Source organism: Scyliorhinus torazame, chromosome 25 (assembly GCF_047496885.1).
Source record: "Scyliorhinus torazame isolate Kashiwa2021f chromosome 25, sScyTor2.1, whole genome shotgun sequence".
NCBI classification, from domain to species: domain Eukaryota; kingdom Metazoa; phylum Chordata; class Chondrichthyes; order Carcharhiniformes; family Scyliorhinidae; genus Scyliorhinus; species Scyliorhinus torazame.
Window position 1 is genome coordinate 19,201,965 of NC_092731.1, and position 17,536 is coordinate 19,219,500.

General features: G+C 51.7%; 1 long non-coding RNA gene across 1 annotated transcript in view; it reads right to left on the reverse strand.

Annotated features, from left to right (window-relative positions):
• The window catches only part of LOC140402523 (uncharacterized), a 29,989-nt gene extending 18,122 nt beyond the window's left edge, over positions 1-11,867 (reverse strand). Inside the window, exon 1 of the long non-coding RNA XR_011938158.1 lies at positions 11,407-11,867. This is a non-coding gene — a long non-coding RNA (uncharacterized lncRNA). The remainder of the gene's footprint in view (positions 1-11,406) is intronic.
• Positions 11,868-17,536: the final 5,669 nt, after the last annotated feature.

Here is a 17,536-nt window from a genome sequence, read left to right on the forward strand (position 1 = left end):
AAATACCGCAAAGGAAGGGGAGACAGAGAGAGAGAGAACCCAAGAGGTTCAGGGAAGGAATTCCAGAGATTGGGATCCAGGTAGCTGACAGCACGACCGCAAATCCTGGAGTGTTGAAAATTGGGGGTGCGCTAGGGGCCACGAGAGCAGAAATACCAGAGAATCAGGGATGGAGGAGGTTACAGGGATAGAGAGGGATTGAGGCCAGGGAGAGATTTAGCGTCGCCAATCCTCCAGGATTGGGCCTGGAGTCTCCAGAAATGGAAGACCAATTTCCAGGCCGCTGCTGTGGGCGACCTCAGAGAAAAATCATCGGGACATTAAAAAATTATTGCCTTTTTTTTGTCATTTTCTTTGAACGTTTCTCTTTACCAGGTATAAAAACATTGAAAAAGGGGGGAAAGGCTGTTTGGGTGACAGTCAAACATCGTCCAGGTGGGTAATGAGTCTTTGTGCTTTCCGATTGGCGTAGGAAGGCCAGACGTCACCAGGACAGACGTGTTGACCGACTAATGGCTGGAGGGTGGGCAGCAAGTCATGTGATGAGCCCTCCAGGAATAGGTTTAATCACAGTTGGCAACCTTATGGAGAGCTGTACTGAGTGTCCCCTTAAGGGCAACACAGCAGAGTAAGGGTCACATGATCTGTGTGACTAATCGACTGCGGAATCACCCCATAGTGAGAGAGGATCCTGGGCAGATACATTTTGGGATCAGGCTACAACCATGAATCAGTTGCTGTATTTCACGGTGTATTCAGAGATACATTTTGTGTTCGCGAATGAAGTCTGTGAAAGTGCATCTTTACAAGGGCTCTTACCTCGGGGTCAAAAGGTTGTGGGTTCCAGCCCTACCCCAATGCCACATAATCGAGGTTGACAGTGCAGTGCCGGACCGAGGGGGTGCTGCTCTGTCGGAGGTCCTGTCTTTTAGATCAGATCATGAACCGCGGCTCCCGGGTTAAAACAAAAGACGCCTGATATACCATCAATTCACTGCGAGACTATGAGAACGAGTGAACATAAGGCTTTATTATCCAGGAACTTGCCTGTCAGTGTCTGCTGTACAAATGAGTGTCGCCGACAGGTGGCAGGTCTATATATCGGTCCGGGGGGGCGGATCCAGATGTGGAGCCGGTGGGTTCTAGTACAATACCTGGAAGTAGATCGTATTACTATTTCCTGGCCATAGGTTACAATACTATACAGACAGCTCATATTCAGGTGAATACATTCACCACAACGCCATTACATTATTTCAAAGAATCTGAATAGATCCCCTGGTGTCTGGGCGGCACGGCGGCATAGTGGCTAGCACTGCTGCCTCACAGTGCCAGGGACTTGGGTTCAATTCCGGCCTCGGGTCACTGTCTGTGTGGAGTTTGCACCTTCTCCCCGTGTGTGCGTGGGTTTCCTCCGGGTGCTCCGGTTTCCTCCCACAGCCCAGAGATGCGCAGGTCGGCTGGATTGGCCATGATCAATGTGCAGGGTTAGGGGGAATAGGGCGGGGGAGTGGGCCTCAGTAAAGTGGTCTTTCGGAGAGCCGTGCAGACTCGATGGGCCGAATGGCCTCCTTCTTCACTGTCGGGATTCAATGGATTCTCTAGACTGCCCTGTGCCAAAAATTATTTAATCAGCGTCATGCTAACTGTTTGCGAGAGCTCCCTGTGTGAAACTGGTATCCGACATTCAAAAACATAGAATCAAAGAACGGTTACAGCTCAGAAAGGGGCCATTCGGCCCTGTGTGTGTGTGCTAGCCCATTCCCCTACCCTTTCCTTCAAGACCCGCAGTTATTTCTCTCCTGAGGCGCTTACGTCCAATTTCCTTTATTGGAAACTGTCTTCTAAATGCCAAAGTTGCTTTATACTTGAGGGGTGGGGAACGGGTGAGGGGGTTTGGGTAGGGTGGGCCATATCTGCCCCTTTAAGTGTAACAGGGGCCCACCAGGATGGAAGCTGCCTGTGAGATTGCCCCCACATGCCGAACAGGACTGTGAGAAAAAAAAACAGTCGGTAAGTGTTTTGGTGTCTTTTTTTGTGCGTGACAGATTAAGTGGTATTGTTTCGAGCTAGTGGTGCTTAGGCTCCAGAACAAAGGCAGGTTTAAGAGGGCCATTGCGGCTTTTGATCATTGGGGCTGGGATAAGAGAGGCCGCGGCTCGTTAGGAGGAGGGAGCCGGGGGAATGTAACACAAACTGACCTCTCCAGGAACTGCAGTCTGCACTAAAGTTTCTCATAGATTATCGTAGATTATCATAGAATTTACAGTGCAGAAGGAGGCCATTCAGCCCATCGAGACTGCACCGGCTCTTGGAAAGAGCACCCTACCCAAGGTCAACACCTCCACCCTATCCCCATAACCCAGTAACCCCACCCAACACTATGGCAATTTTGGACACTAAGGGCAATTTAGCACGGCCAATCACCCTAACCTGCACATCTTTGGACTGTGGGAGGAAACCGGAGCACCCGGGGGAAACCCATGCACACACGGGGAGGATGTGCAGACTTTGCACAGACAGTGACCCAAGCCGGAATCGAACCTGGGACCCTGGAGCTGTGAAGCAATTGTGCTAACCACTGTGCTACCGTGCTGCCTTCTCTTTTATCACCTTGTGTCAATTCAGCTAGCTGTTAACATCCCTCCACCTCCCCCCTCACATTTAACTGGCGTTTTCACCCCTTCTGACTCTTGGATAAGACCTTGCATTTATATAGCGCCTTTCATGATCTGGGGACGCCTCGTAAAGTGTTTTGCCGAGCAAGAAGCAGGAGGAGGCCATTCAGCCCCTTGGGCCTGCATTCAAACCTGCATTCCGCCCGACCCTCCCGTTAACCTTTCACCCCCCCCACCCTTTGTTTATCAAGAAGCTAGCTGGATCTGCCTTAAAAATATTCAAAGATTCTGCTCACGCCACCTTTTCAGGAAGAGATTGCGAAAACTCGCAACCCCTTGAGAGATAACGGGGACGATTCCCCAAAATGGAGACCAAGTGTTCGTGCCATCGCGTTTCACGACGGCGCTTACCCGGGCCCTGGTACGACCGATTCTGGCCCCCACAGGCGGCCAGCACAGCGCTGGAGCGGTTCACGCCGGTCCAGCCTCCCTTCCCGGCAACAAATGGACGCCGTGCCAACCTGCGTGTCATGATATCCAGATCAGCATATCATGGCGCAATCACACACACACTGATGGACAGGCAGTTGGACCAACCAGCACACACATAACATCGCAGCCAATCACCAGTGAGAGCACACGCACTATAAAACAGGGAACACCACAGTTCCTGCTCATTCTACCAGGAGATAGCTCAGAGCACAGAGCTCACAGCGCGCCACTCAGACATACACCATGTGCTGAGTGCCTCACTAAGATAGTGATAGGGCTGGGTCCACAGGTTAGCTGGTGAAGCACGTACCCAAGCCAGCAGTTAGTTGTTACCGTTGTTTAGACAATAAAACAGAGTTGTACCATCCACAGCCGTGTTGGGTCATTTGTGCATCGGATCACCCAACACGACACCGCGCATGCGCAGTTGGGCCGCGCCGACCTGCGCATGCGCGGGGGACTTCCTCTGCGCACCGGCCCCGACTCAACATGGCGTCGGGGTTCAGGGGCCAGCCGCGGAACAATGTAGGCCGGGGGGGGGGGGGGGGGGGCAGAGGCCGGCCCGTCGATTGGTGGGCCTCGATCGCGGGCCAGACCCCGTCGGAGGCCCCCCCCCCCCCGGTGAAGGATTGCTTTCCCCCCCCCCCCGCCCCCCCCCCCCCCCGGTGAAGGATCGCTCCCCCCCCCCCCACAGCCACCCCCCCCCCCCCCCCCCGGTGAAGGATCGCTTTTCCCCGCCCCCCGGCCGGCCGGCAGCGACCAGGGGTGAACGGCGCCGGCGGGACTCTGTCGTATCCGCGCGGCCGCTCGGCCCATTCGGGCCGGAGAATCGGCGGCCCCGCCGATTCCAGCGGCCCGCGGCCGGCGCCGGCGCACTTGGCGCCGATTCTCTGCACCTCGGAGAATCGCGCGCGGGCGTCGGGGCGCGGTTGCGGCGATTCTCCGGCCCGGCGCGGGGCTCGGGTAATCGCCTCCTGAATCTCCTCATCTCCGCTCTTAAATGGCCCACCCCTAATTTTCAAACAGTGACCCCCTGGTTCTAAGATTCTCCCACAAGATGTAACATCCTCCCCACGCCAACCTTGTTGACACCCATTGGGAACTTGAATCTTACTGAGTCGCGAATCCTGTTGCCATGTGGGAACAGCAGCGGCCAATCTGCCGACAGCAGGATCCCACAGACAACGATGAGGTAATGGCCCAGATTTTATGGTATTGGTTGGGAGATAAGTATTGGCCAGGGCACTGGGGGCGCACTCCCCCTGTTCTTCATTGAAATACAGGGTTTTCTCTGTCCGCATGCGAGGTTTAACGCATCATCCAAAAGAGCGACGCCGCTGCACCCCCTCGGTACTGCACTGGGGCGTCAGCCTCGATCTTGTGCTCGAGTGTAAATCCCTCAACCCCACAGCCATTTCCCTCTGCGGTGAGGGAGGTGCCGGCACAGACCCCCAGCACAACCTTGCTGTACTTGGCAATTCTCCCCCAGAGGCAGCGGCACGAAAACCAATTGTATTATTATTGAGACGTTTAGGGGGGCTTGACTGAGTGGCAGGAAGCAGAGGGTGATGGTCGAGGGGTGTTTTTCTGACCGGAAGCCTGTTTCCAGTGGGGTCCCAGTGGGATCAGTGTTGGGGCCCTTGTGGTTCAGAGGAATGATGGAGATCTGAATGTAGGAGGGTTGATCAGTAAATTTGTGGATGATATGAACATTGATGGGGTGGTAAATAGTGAGGAGGGTAGCCTTCGATTACAGGAGGATATAGGGCGGATGGTCAGACGGGCTGATCAGTGGCAAATGGAATTCAATCCGGATAAGTGAGGTGATGCACTTGGGCAGGACAAACAGGGCAAGGGAATACAGGATAAATGGCAGGACCCTGGGAAGCACCGAGGATCAGGGTGACCTTGGTGAGCATGTACACCGACCGGCCCCTTAAGGTAGCAGAGCAGGTGGATACAGTGGTTAAGAAGGCATCTGGTATACTTGCTTTTATTAGCCGAGGGATAGAGTTTAAGAGCAGGGAGGTTATGCTGGAACTGTATAAAACGTTGGTTAGGCTGCAGTTAGAGTATTGTGTGTAGTTCAGGACTCCACATTGTAGGAGGGATGTGACAGCACTGGGAAGGGTGCAGAGGGGATTTACCAGGATGTTGCCTGGACTGGAGAGATTTAGTTATCATAGATTATCATAGAATTTACAGTGCAGAAGGAGGCCATTCGGCCCATCGAGTCTGCACCGGCTCCTCGAAAGAGCACCCTACCCAAGGTCAACACCTCCACTCTATCCCCATAACCCAGTAACCCCACCCAACACTAAGGACAATTTTGGACACCAAGGGCAATTTATCATGGCCAATCCACCTAACCTGCACATCTTTGCACTGTGGGAGGAAACTGGAGCGCCCGGAGGAAACCCACGCACACACGGGGAGGATGTGCAGACTCCGCACAGACAGTGACCCAAGCCGGAATCGAACCTGGGACCCTGGAGCTGTGAAGCAATTGTGCTATCCACAATGCTATCGTGCTCCCCGTGAAGATAGGTTTGGATTATTTTCCTTAGAGCAGAGGAGATTGAGGGGGGGACATGACTGAGATGTGTAAGATTAAAGAGGGACATAGATAGAGCAGACAGGAAGAAATTTTTCCCCTTGGCAGAGGGATCAGTGACCAGGGGGCAGAGATTTAAGGTAAGGGACGGGAGATTTAGAGGGGATGTGAGGAAAAATATTTTACCCAGAGGGTGGTGGGAGTCTGGAACTCGCTGCCTGAAAGGGTGGTGGAGGCAGAGACCCTCATAACAGTTAAGAAGTATTTAGATGTACACTTGCGATGCCCAGGCAGACAAGGCTATGGGCTGTTTTGTTATGCTCTTGTTGTAGCACAAGCTGCTTCCTTGATGTACGCTCTGACAAAGGAAGGTTCAGACTTGGAGATAGCTTCAACACGTTTATTGAACTATTAATAATTCTCCTACTTGCATTCGACGCTACTGTTAATCCTGCTGTAGCTACTCAGACTGATGAACCAGTCTGCTACAATCCACGTGGTGGGAGTGATGTTCAATCAACCCTGTGTCTGTACTCACTGAGAGTCTCCACTGGAAAGAGACTGAGCATGTGTGATGTGTCCTTTTATATGGGTTGGTGTAATGCCCTCCTGTGGTAATGTCACCTCTGTGTGTATAGTGACTGCCCATTGGTCGTGTCCTATCTTACTGACCTATTGGTTGACTGCCTGTGTGTCATGTCTTTGTGTTCCCTCTAGTGTCTAGCTAGGTGTAGTGTATGCACATTAACCCTTTGTGTACTTACAGTGATGTATATCATCACATGGGCGAAATGCTGGAAAATAGGATTAGAATGGCTAGGTGGTTGTTTTTGACCGGTGCAGATGCGATGGGCCGAATGGTCTTTTCTGTGCTGCAGACCTCGATGACTCCATTGACAGGGTCGATGCTGAGAGGTTGTTTCCTCTTGTGGGAGAGTCTAGGACCAAAGGGCGGAATCTCAGAGTAAGGGGGTCACCCAGTGAAGGCATTCTTCTCTCAGAGGGTAGTGAATCTGTGGAATTCTTCACCTCAATCAAGCGGGGCTGCTTTGTCCAGGATGGTGTCGAGCTTCTTGTGTGTTGTTGGAGCTGCACTCACCCAGGCTAGTGGGGAGTATTCCATCACACTCCTGACTTGTGCCTTGTAGATGGTGGACGGACTCTGGGGGGGGGGGCGGGCAGGAGTTACACACCACAGGATTCCCAGTCTCTGACCTGCTCTTGTAGCCACAGTATTTATATGGTTGCTCCCAGTTCACGTCTGTAACCCAGAGGACGTTGGTGGTTGGAGGATTCAGCGATGGTGATGCCACTGAGTGGTTTTTTAAAATGTTTTTATTCTCCATTTTCACATTTTCCTTCAAAATTTACACCCCACCCACAGACAGTAAACGGTAACAAATACAAAATCAATCCCCTTAACAATGCCAACGATCCCATCCTCCCACCACCCCAAACAACGGCCCACCTGTCAATATATGCATCCAATAAAACAAACCCTCCCATGGTGGCAACAAAAAAACAAAGGAGAAAAAGAAAAAGGAGCCCGGGACCGCCCATGGTCACCATTGACCTATAGAGTCCACCCCCCCCCCCCCCCCCCCACACTCAACGCCCTCCAACCTCTGAAAGAGTACCGTACATGATACCCAAGAGTTGTAAACACCGCCCCCCCCCCGCCCTCTCCAACTCCTCCCATCCACTGCCTCTTGTAAAACTCCTCCCCCCAACCTTGGTTCCTTCCCCCCAACTTTCCACCCCGGCTAGACCACTCGGACCCTGTTCTGCCAGGCTCCGATGGCCGCAGCCCCTCCCCCCACCTCACTCCCGTTCACTGGCCGGCTTAAACCGGCCAGCGTGGAGGCCCCCGCCCGGGTCCCTTTCCCCCTTGCCCGGCCCTAGGAAAGCCCAGAAAACCCCTTTTAGCACACAAACCCCGCATATCCACCTACACCCCAAAGAGCCCGCAATTCGAGTGAAAATCCCATCATTCCCTTGTCCAAATATATACAACATTGGCTCCTTTAGCCCATACACCCGCGCGCAGTGAAACAAATAAGAAGAAAATACAGTCATGAGGTTACATCGGCACATGGCCAGTTCTCAATTTCTCAGTTCTGCCACAGTCCTTCTGCTTTCGCAAACTCCTCCGCTGCTTCCGCCGTTCCAAAATAAAAGTCCTTGAACTTGTAGGTCATCCTCAGCTTCGCTGGATACACAATGCCGCACCGCACCTTGCTGATGTACAGTGCCCTCTTCACCCGGTTGAAGGCAGGCCGCCTCCTCGCCAGCTCCACTGTAAAGTCCTGGTATACACGTATACCAGCTCCAGCCCACTGCACCACCCGCTTCTGCTTGGCCCAGCTCAGGACCTTCTCCTTCACACTGTACCTACAGAAGCACAGAGTCACTGCCCTTGGCGGCTCACTCGCCTTTGGTACAGGCCTCCACGACCGATGAGCCCGATCCAGTTCATATCGGGAGGGATCCTCCCCCTCCTCCAATAGTTTCGCCAGCATCGCGGCAAAATACTCAGTCGGCCTCGGTCCTTCAACTCCTTCGGGCAGCCCCACAATCCTCAAATTCTGTCGCCTGGATCTGTTTTCCAGGTCTTCCATTTTTCCTCGCAGACCCTTGTTAATCTCCATCACCTTCCGCATTTCCTTCCCCATCGAGGTAAGTTGATCACCGTGCTGCAATAATGTCTCCTCCACTTCCTTCAGCGCCTCCCCCTGCTCTCGCGCCTCCGCCACCGCTGTTGTCACCGGGGAAATCACCTCCTCCACCAGCGCACTCAAAACCTCCCACATCTCCTTCCTCATTCTCTCCATGTATTTTGTAAGCTGCCTCTCGAATTCCGCAGCCATCACCTTAGTTATTTCTTCAGCCGTAAGCAATGCGGCGGTGACCTTTCCACTCCCCGCGGTGACCTTTCCACTCCCCGACGGACCTTCAGCTGTTTTTTTTTACGGCCGCGTTTTTTGCTCACCCTCGACATTCTCCTTTACTGCGCATTCACTGTGCCTCCTCTGTGCCTTCTCCCTGCTTTTGCCGCCTCCGTGGACCCTGGAACCGGGCTTAAAGCCCCGAAAATGCCGTTCCCGAACGGGAGCCCTCCATTGTGCGGCCTCCTCTCGCCTGCCGTCACCGCAAGTCCCCAATGCCACTGAATGTTAAGAGGGGTCTCTCAGGCAGCAGTAGAAGATCCACTGGGACTATATTCTGAAGAAGAGCAGTGGCCAATATTTTGTAATCACTCAATGACACTCAAACAGAACTGATCATTATCTCGTTGGTGTTCTTGCCTCTATTTTTGACCGTTCATATGTTCTTCTGGTTGCCATTCCAATTTCCCCACCACTTTGTACCAATTTGGGCACAGTCTACCCAAGAATGTTGACTCCATTTGGCGTACAAAACATTTCATTTGCAATGATCCACGTTCAAAACTGATCTTTTCGGCATCATGGCACACAAGGCCAAGTGTTGGAAATATTTAAAAAAATTTAGAGTACTGTCATGTGAGAGTACCTTTAAGAAATGGGTGTTTATAAATGGGTGTGTATATAAATATCTGTAGTGAGAGTACCTTTAAGAAATGGGTGTTTATTACGGCAGTGATGTCAGAGAGTGGGTGGAGCTGGGCTGCCTATCCGCTTTTTACTTTTGTTTTAGGCTGTTTGCTGCAGGGTGTGTTTTAGTTTTGTTTTCAGAGCTGGATAACTGCAGTCACAGCCAGAAGGTGTATGAATCTCTCTCTGTAATCTAAAGACTGTAAATCGATCCTGGTGATTTAAAACTAATAACCCCTATGAGCCCTGATGGAGATTAACTCTCCCCTGACCACTGCCTTCAGCGCCTCCCATATTACCCCCACCTGTACCTCCCCATTGTCGTTGGCCTCCAAATACCTTTCAATGCACCCCCTCACCCTCCCGCACACCGCCTCGTCTGCCAGCAGTCCCACATCCAACCGCCACAACGGGCGTTGGTCCCTCTCCTCTCCCAACTCCAGTTCCACCCAGTGCGGGGCGTGATCTGAAATGGCTATGGCCGAATACTCCGTTCCCTCCACTTTCGGGATCAGCGCCCTGCCCAGAACAAAAAAATTTATCCGGGAGTAGTTTTTGTGCACGTGGGAGAAAAAAGAAAATTCCCTGGCCTGCGGCCTGGCAAACCTCCACGGACCCACTCCCCCCATCTGGTCCATAAACCCCCTAAGCACCTTGGCCGCAGCCGGTCTCTTTCCGGTCCTAGATCTGGAGCGATCTAGTGCTGGGTCCAACACCGTGTTGAAATCCCCACCCATTATCAAGCTTCCTACCTCCAGGTCCGGAATGCGCCCCAACATACGCTTCATGAATCCAGCATCGTCCCAGTTCGGGGCGTATACATTTACCAATACCACCCACGTCCCCTGCAACCTACTGCTCACCATCACGTATCGGCCTCCCTTGTCCACTACAATATTCTTGGCCTCAAACGACACCCGCTTCCCCACCAATATTGCCACCCCTCTGTTCTTCGCATCCAGCCCCGAATGGAATACCTGTCCTACCCATCCCTTTCTTAACCTGACCTGGTCTGCCACCTTCAAATGTGTCTCCTGAAGCATGACCACCTCTGCTTTCAGTCCCTTTAAGTGCGCGAACACTCGGGCCCTCTTTACCGGCCCATTCAGGCCCCTCACATTCCACGTTATCAGCCAGATTGGGGGGCCTCCCCCCACCCGCCGACTAGCCATCACCTTCTCTAGGCCAGTCCCGTGCCCGCGCCGCCCTCACCCTCCAGTCCCCCCCTCGGCCAGTGCAGCAGCAACCCTATTTCCCCCCCCTCCACCCCGCTAGACCCAAGTCTATAAAACTAATAACAGTGGTGACTTTAACCTGATGAGCTTCTGGTAAACGGTGTTTTAAGTCTTATGGATGTTAAAAGGAAAGCTTAAAGGATTACTTAATGTTGTATTCTTTGGGGGTTGTATTTGAATTAATGGTTGCTAAGATGTTCACTGTATGTTTTAAAAAGGTTAACTTGAGTTCATAGAATAAACATTGTTTTTCTTTCAAAAATACTTTTCCATTTCTGCTGTACCACACCTGTAGAGTGGGCCGTGTGCTCCCCCTACCGCAATCTAGTAAAAGTTGTGGGTCAGGTGAACTCCATGATACACTTTGGGGTTCTCTAAACCCTGACCCATAACAGTACCCAATTTGTATTTTTTCCAATTAAGGGGCAGTTTAGCGCGGCCAATCCCATCGCATTGTTTTGGGTTGTGGGTGTGAGACCCACGCAGACACGGGGAGAACGGGCAAATTCCACACGGACAGTGACCCGGGGCCGGGATGGAACCCTGGTCCTCAGCGCCGTGAGGCAGCAGTGCTAACCACTGCACCACCGTGAGCCCCCCCCCCCCCCAAAGCGTTGGAAAATGAGATCAGTGTTTGATGGCCAGCACAGTCATGAGGGGCAGGTGGGCGTCTTGGCTTGCTGTCAAACTCTATGACTCTATTTGACACCTAATAGCGATTCAGTGAAATCACTGAGCTGAAGTAAATTCTCTCTCTAAATCTCTCCCCGAAACTCCCTTCCCTAAATCCTCCTCCCTCTCTCTCCCTCCCTATCCTCCTCTGAGTTGCTACGTGAAACCTCACTGCCTGATTTAGCTTTTGGGCACGGGTTCCAATATCGTCTCGCGCGGCTCAGGGTCAGATTCCGTTCTATTAATGCTGCCGGCGAAGCTACCTGCGCCGTTTTACTGCGTTCCAGGTGCCACTCTCAGTGCGCGGTGTTGCAGCTTGCGGGATCTTGCTGTGTACACCGATTGATTGCTGCCTCTCTCCCAAAGGTGTCTGTTGTCTGTGAAAGCGCTTTAGGAAATTTTGCGTTCTTCCTTTTCCAGTGCTGGAAAGGTTGGAAGTCATTTCCTGGTCGGCTCAGCTTAGTCGTGGAAGGTTCTGTCGGAATTTCCGATCGGGGAATAAACAGTGTGTCGGAAAAACAGCGATAGCAATGGTGCAGTTGGCATTCTCCCAGTATATCGCTCTTCGAACACAGTTGTCGCGTCCCAGATCTCTCTCTCTGAGGTGCGTGTTGTTTTGAGTCTCAACCTGTGTTTGCGATAGGTTTGGAGACTGGGCTGCTCGTTCCTGATACAGTGACTCTGCACGCAGTAAAACAACACACCAGCAAAACAGGAGACCATTCGGGCCTGCCCCGTCCGTGCTGCTCCTTTGAAACAACTGTCCAAACATCTCCCACCTCCCCTGCACATCCCCCCCCCGCCCCCGTCATCCTCTGACGTATTTATCGAACTCCCTTTTGAAAGTTCCTCTTGAACTTGCTTCCACCCCCCTTTCAAAACAACTCGCTTTGTGAAAATAATTATCCCCCCCCCGCCCACTTTGACCATTATCTTAAATTTGTTATTGACTCTGCAAGAGTGAAAACAATTTCTCCCTATTTACTCGACCAAGGTCCCTCAGAATTTTGGAAATACCGAATAAACCTCCCCTCCACCTTCTCGCTCTAAAGAGAACAACTCCAGCCCCCTTTGACTTCTGGCACAGCTAAAGGCCATCACCTCCTAACTGACGAATTTCTCAGGTCAGATCTTGGGAAGGCCCGTTTAGGCCTCCCAATGGGGTGCGGCCTTGGAAGATCTGGTTGGTTTGTGCCGGTTTGCTGTTCAGTTGACAAGGGGGTGCTGAGCCGCCTTTGTGAACCCCTGCAGCCCCTGTGGGGTAGGTACACCCACAGGGATGGCTGTTTGGTTGGACGGTGCGCTCGGATGGGCAGGGGGCGTTGCCATGGAGAATGAACCAGTTACCGGTGACTGACCGTTAACTGCCAAGAATTTACAACTAACCGGCACTCTCTTCTCGTACAGTAAGGAGTTGTTGTTTCTGCTGATGGTCCTGATGGATGCAGGATGGGAAGCTTCAACAAAATGTCTTTTCTCAGCAATAAGGAGAAAGGGCGGGATTTTCTGGCAGCGGAGTCGGCTGCTGGCATAATCGTTCTGTCCCGCCGATGTCTACGGCAAGTTCATCTTGTCCCTGACACCTCTGTCCGTCTTCCTCGACCTTATTCCCCCTAAACCGCTGACCACCCGACATCCCTTCCAGGCACCCACGCCAGCTGAGATTGGGGATGGCTCCCATCGTCTTTAGCAGTGATGGAGAGAGGCGGAGGGGCGTGGAGGGACAATTCCCGGTCTGGGAGCCCAGGCAGCTGAAGGCAAGGCCGCCCATGATAGAGCGAATGGGGCCAGGATTGGGGAAGCGCAGTGATCATGGAGGGTCGCAGGACTGGAGGAGCTTGCAGAGATACTGAGGTGAATCTTAAGATCGAGGCGTTGCCTGATGAGGTCAGCGAGGCAGAGGGGTGATGGGTGCGAGGCAGGAATGTTGTAGGAGCGAAATTGTCTGAAGCTGTGTCACAGTCTGAGGATACAGGGTAGACCATTTAGGACAGAGATGAGGGGAAATGTCTTCACCCAGAGATTGGTTGGCCTGTGGAACTCGTTACCACAGGAATTAGTTGAGGCCATTTATGTTTTCAAGAAGCAGTTAGATATAGCACTTGAGGCAAAGGGGATCAAAGGATATGGGGGAAGGCAGGATTAGTCGATTGAGCTGGATTATCAAGGTCCCAGGATCGATTCCCCGCTGGGTCACTGACTCTGCGGAGTCTGCACGTTCTCCCCGTGTGCGCGCGGGTTTCCTCCGGATGCTCCGGTTTCCTCCCTGTAATGACTGAGGCCAGGCCTTTGAGATTGGCCAATTAGAATACGGGTTCCCTGATTAGTGGCCCAATCAGGGGACCCCTTTCTGTGTTTTAACAGGGAGTGTCAGATCCTCTGCACTCCCGGTGTAGTCAGCAGACGGAATGGTCACGGTTGTTCAGCTGTTGGGCTTGTAAATAAAAGGAAATTCTGGTGACGGGACCTCTGCCTCTGTGGACGTATTACACTCCCACAGTGCAAAGATGTGCAGGTTAAGTGGATTGGCTGTGCTAAATTGCCCCGTAGTGTCCAAAAAGGTTAGATGGGGTTATTGGGTTCAGGGGATAGGGTGGACGTGAGGGCTTAAAGTGAATGGCCTCCTTCTGCACTGTATGTTCTATGATCAGCCATGATCATAATGAACAGGTATACCCCTTTGGATACTGTCGGGGGGGATAGCCTATCAGGGGAAAACAGCAGCAGCCAGAGCAGTGGCACCACGGCTGGCTCTGATGTTCAGAAGGGTGGGTCAAAGCGCAGAAGAGTAATAGTTATAGGGGACTCTATAGTCAGGGGAACAGATAGGCGCTTCTGTGGACGTGAAAGAGACTCCAGGATGGTATGTTGCCTCCCTGGTGCCAGGGTCCAGGATGTCTCCGAACGGGTAGAGGGAATCCTGAAGGGGGAGGGCAAACAGGTAGAGGTTGTTGTACATATTGGTACTAACGACATAGGCAGGAAGAGGCATGAGGTCCTGCAGCAGGAGTTCAGGGAGCTAGGCAGAAAGTTAAAAGACAGGACCTCGAGGGTTGTAATCTCGGGATTACTCCCTGTGCCACGTGCCAGTGAGGCTAGAAATAGGAAGATAGAGCAGACAAACACGTGGCTAAACAGCTGGTGTAGGAGGGAGGGTTTCGGTTATCTGGACCACTGGGAGCTCTTCCGGGGCAGGTGTGACCTGTATAAGATGGACGGGTTGCATCTAAACCGGAGAGGCATAAATATCCTGGCCGCGAGATTTGCTAGTGTCACACGGGAGGGTTTAAACTAGTATGGCAGGGGGGTGGGCACGGGAGCAATAGGTCAGAAGGTGAGAGCGTTGAGGGAGAACTAGGGAATATGGACAGTGTGGCTCTGAGGCAGAGCAGACGGGGAGAAGTTGCTGAACACAGCGGGTCTGGTGGCCTGAAGTGCATATGTTTTAATGCAAGGAGCATTACGGGTAAGGCAGATGAACTTAGAGCTTGGATTAGTACTTGGAACTATGATGTTGTTGCCATTACAGAGACCTGGTTGAGGGAAGGGCAGGATTGGCAGCTAAACGTTCCAGGATTTAGATGTTTCAGGCGGGATAGAGGGGGATGTAAAAGGGGAGGCGGAGTTGCGCTACTTGTTCAGGAGAGTATCACAGCTATACAGCGAGAGGACACCTCAGAGGGCAGTGAGGCTATATGGGTAGAGATCAGGAATAAGAAGGGTGCAGTCACAATGTTGGGGGTATACTACAGGCCTCCCAACAGCCAGCGGGAGATAGAGGAGCAGATAGGTAGACAGATTTTGGAAAAGAGTAAAAACAACAGGGTTGTGGTGATGGGAGACTTCAACTTCCCCAATATTGACTGGGACTCACTTAGTGCCAGGGGCTTAGACGGGGCAGAGTTTGTAAGGAGCATCCAGGAGGGCTTCTTAAAACAATATGTAAACAGTCCAACTAGGGAAGGGGCGGTACTGGACCTGGTATTGGGGAATGAGCCCGGCCAGGTGGTAGATGTTTCAGTAGGGGAGCATTTCGGTAACAGTGACCACAATTCAGTAAGTTTTAAAGTACTGGTGGACAAGGATAAGAGTGGTCCGAGGATGAATGTGCTAAATTGGGGGAAGGCTAATTATAACAATATTAGGTGGGACCTGAAGAACATAGATTGGGGGCGGATGTTTGAGGGCAAATCAACATCTGACATGTGGGAGGCTTTCAAGTGTCAGTTGAAAGGAATACAGGACAGGCATGTTCCTGTGAGGAAGAAAGATAAATACGGCAATTTTCGGGAACCTTGGATGACGAATGATATTGTAGGCCTCGTCAAAAAGAAAAAGGAGGCATTTGTCAGGGCTAAAAGGCTGGGAACAGACGAAGCCTGTGTGGCATATAAGGAAAGTAGGAAGGAACTTAAGCAAGGAGTCAGGAGGGCTAGAAGGGGTCATGAAAAGTCATTGGCAAATAGGGTTAAGGAAAATCCCAAGGCTTTTTACACTTACATAAAAAGCAAGAGGGTAGCCAGGGAAAGGGTTGGCCCACTGAAGGATAGGCAAGGGAATCTATGTGTGGAGCCAGAGGAAATGGGCGAGGTACTAAATGAATACTTTGCATCAGTATTCACCAAAGAGAAGGAATTGGTAGATGTTGAGTCTGGAGAAGGGGGTGTAGATAGCCTGGGTCACATTGTGATCCAAAAAGACGAGGTGTTGGGTGTCTTAAAAAATATTAAGGTAGATAAGTCCCCAGGGCCGGATGGGATCTACCCCAGAATACTGAAGGAGGCTGGAGAGGAAATTGCTGAGGCCTTGACAGAAATCTTTGGATCCTCGCTGTCTTCAGGGGATGTCCCGGAGGACTGGAGAATAGCCAATGTTGTTCCTCTGTTTAAGAAGGGTGGCAGGGATAATCCCGGGAACTACAGGCCGGTGAGCCTTACTTCAGTGGTAGGGAAATTACTGGAGAGAATTCTTCGAGACAGGATCTACTCCCATTTGGAAGCAAATGGACGTATTAGTGAGAGGCAGCACGGTTTTGTGAAGGGGAGGTCGTGTCTCACTAACTTGATCGAGTTTTTCGAGGAGGTCACTAAGATGATTGATGCAGGTAGGGCAGTAGATGTTGTCTATATGGACTTCAGTAAGGCCTTTGACAAGGTCCCTCATGGTAGACTAGTACAAAAGGTGAAGTCACACGGGATCAGGGGTGAACTGGCAAGGTGGATACAGAACTGGCTAGGCCATAGAAGGCAGAGGGTAGCAATGGAGGGATGCTTTTCAAATTGGAGGGCTGTGACCAGTGGTGTTCCACAGGGATCAGTGCTGGGACCTTTGCTCTTTGTAGTATATATAAATGATTTGGAGGAAAATGTAACTGGTCTGATTAGTAAGTTTGCAGACGACACAAAGGTTGGTGGAATTGCGGATAGCGATGAGGACTGTCTGAGGATACAGCAGGATTTAGATTGTCTGGAGACTTGGGTGGAGAGATGGCAGATGGAGTTTAACCTGGACAAATGTGAGGTAATGCATTTTGGAAGGGCTAATGCAGGTAGGGAATATACAGTGAATGGTAGAACCCTCAAGAGTATTGAAAGTCAAAGAGATCTAGGAGTACAGGTCCACAGATCACTGAAAGGGGCTACACAGGTGGAGAAGGTAGTCAAGAAGGCATACGGCATGCTTGCCTTCATTGGCCGGGGCATTGAGTATAAGAATTTTCAAGTCATGTTGCAGCTGTATAGAACCTTAGTTAGGCCACACTTGGAGTATAGTGTTCAATTCTGGTCGCCACACTACCAGAAGGATGTGGAGGCTTTAGAGAGGGTGCAGAAGAGATTTACCAGAATGTTGCCTGGTATGGAGGGCATAAGCTATGAGGAGCGATTGAATAAACTCGGTTTGTTCTCACTGGAACGAAGGAGGTTGAGGGGCGACCTGATAGAGGTATACAAAATTATGAGGGGCATAGACAGAGTGGATAGTCAGAGGCTTTTCCCCAGGGTAGAGGGGTCAATTACTAGGGGGCATAGGTTTAAGGTGAGAGGGGCAAAGTTTAGAGTAGATGTACGAGGCAAGTTTTTTGCGCAGAGGGTAGTGGGTGCCTGGAACTCACTACCGGAGGAGGTAGTGGAGGCAGGGACGATAGGGACATTTAAGGGGCATCTTGACAAATATATGAATAGGATGGGAATAGAAGGATACGGACCCAGGAAGTGTAGAAGATTGTAGTTTAGTCGGGCAGTATGGTCGGCACGGGCTTGGAGGGCCGAAGGGCCTGTTCCTGTGCTGTACTTTTCTTTGTTCTTTGTTCTTTGTTCTTTGAATGGGGGAGCAGGCTCGAAGGGCTGATTGGCCTCCTCCTGCTCCTATTTTCTATGTTTCCAAGAACCTTTA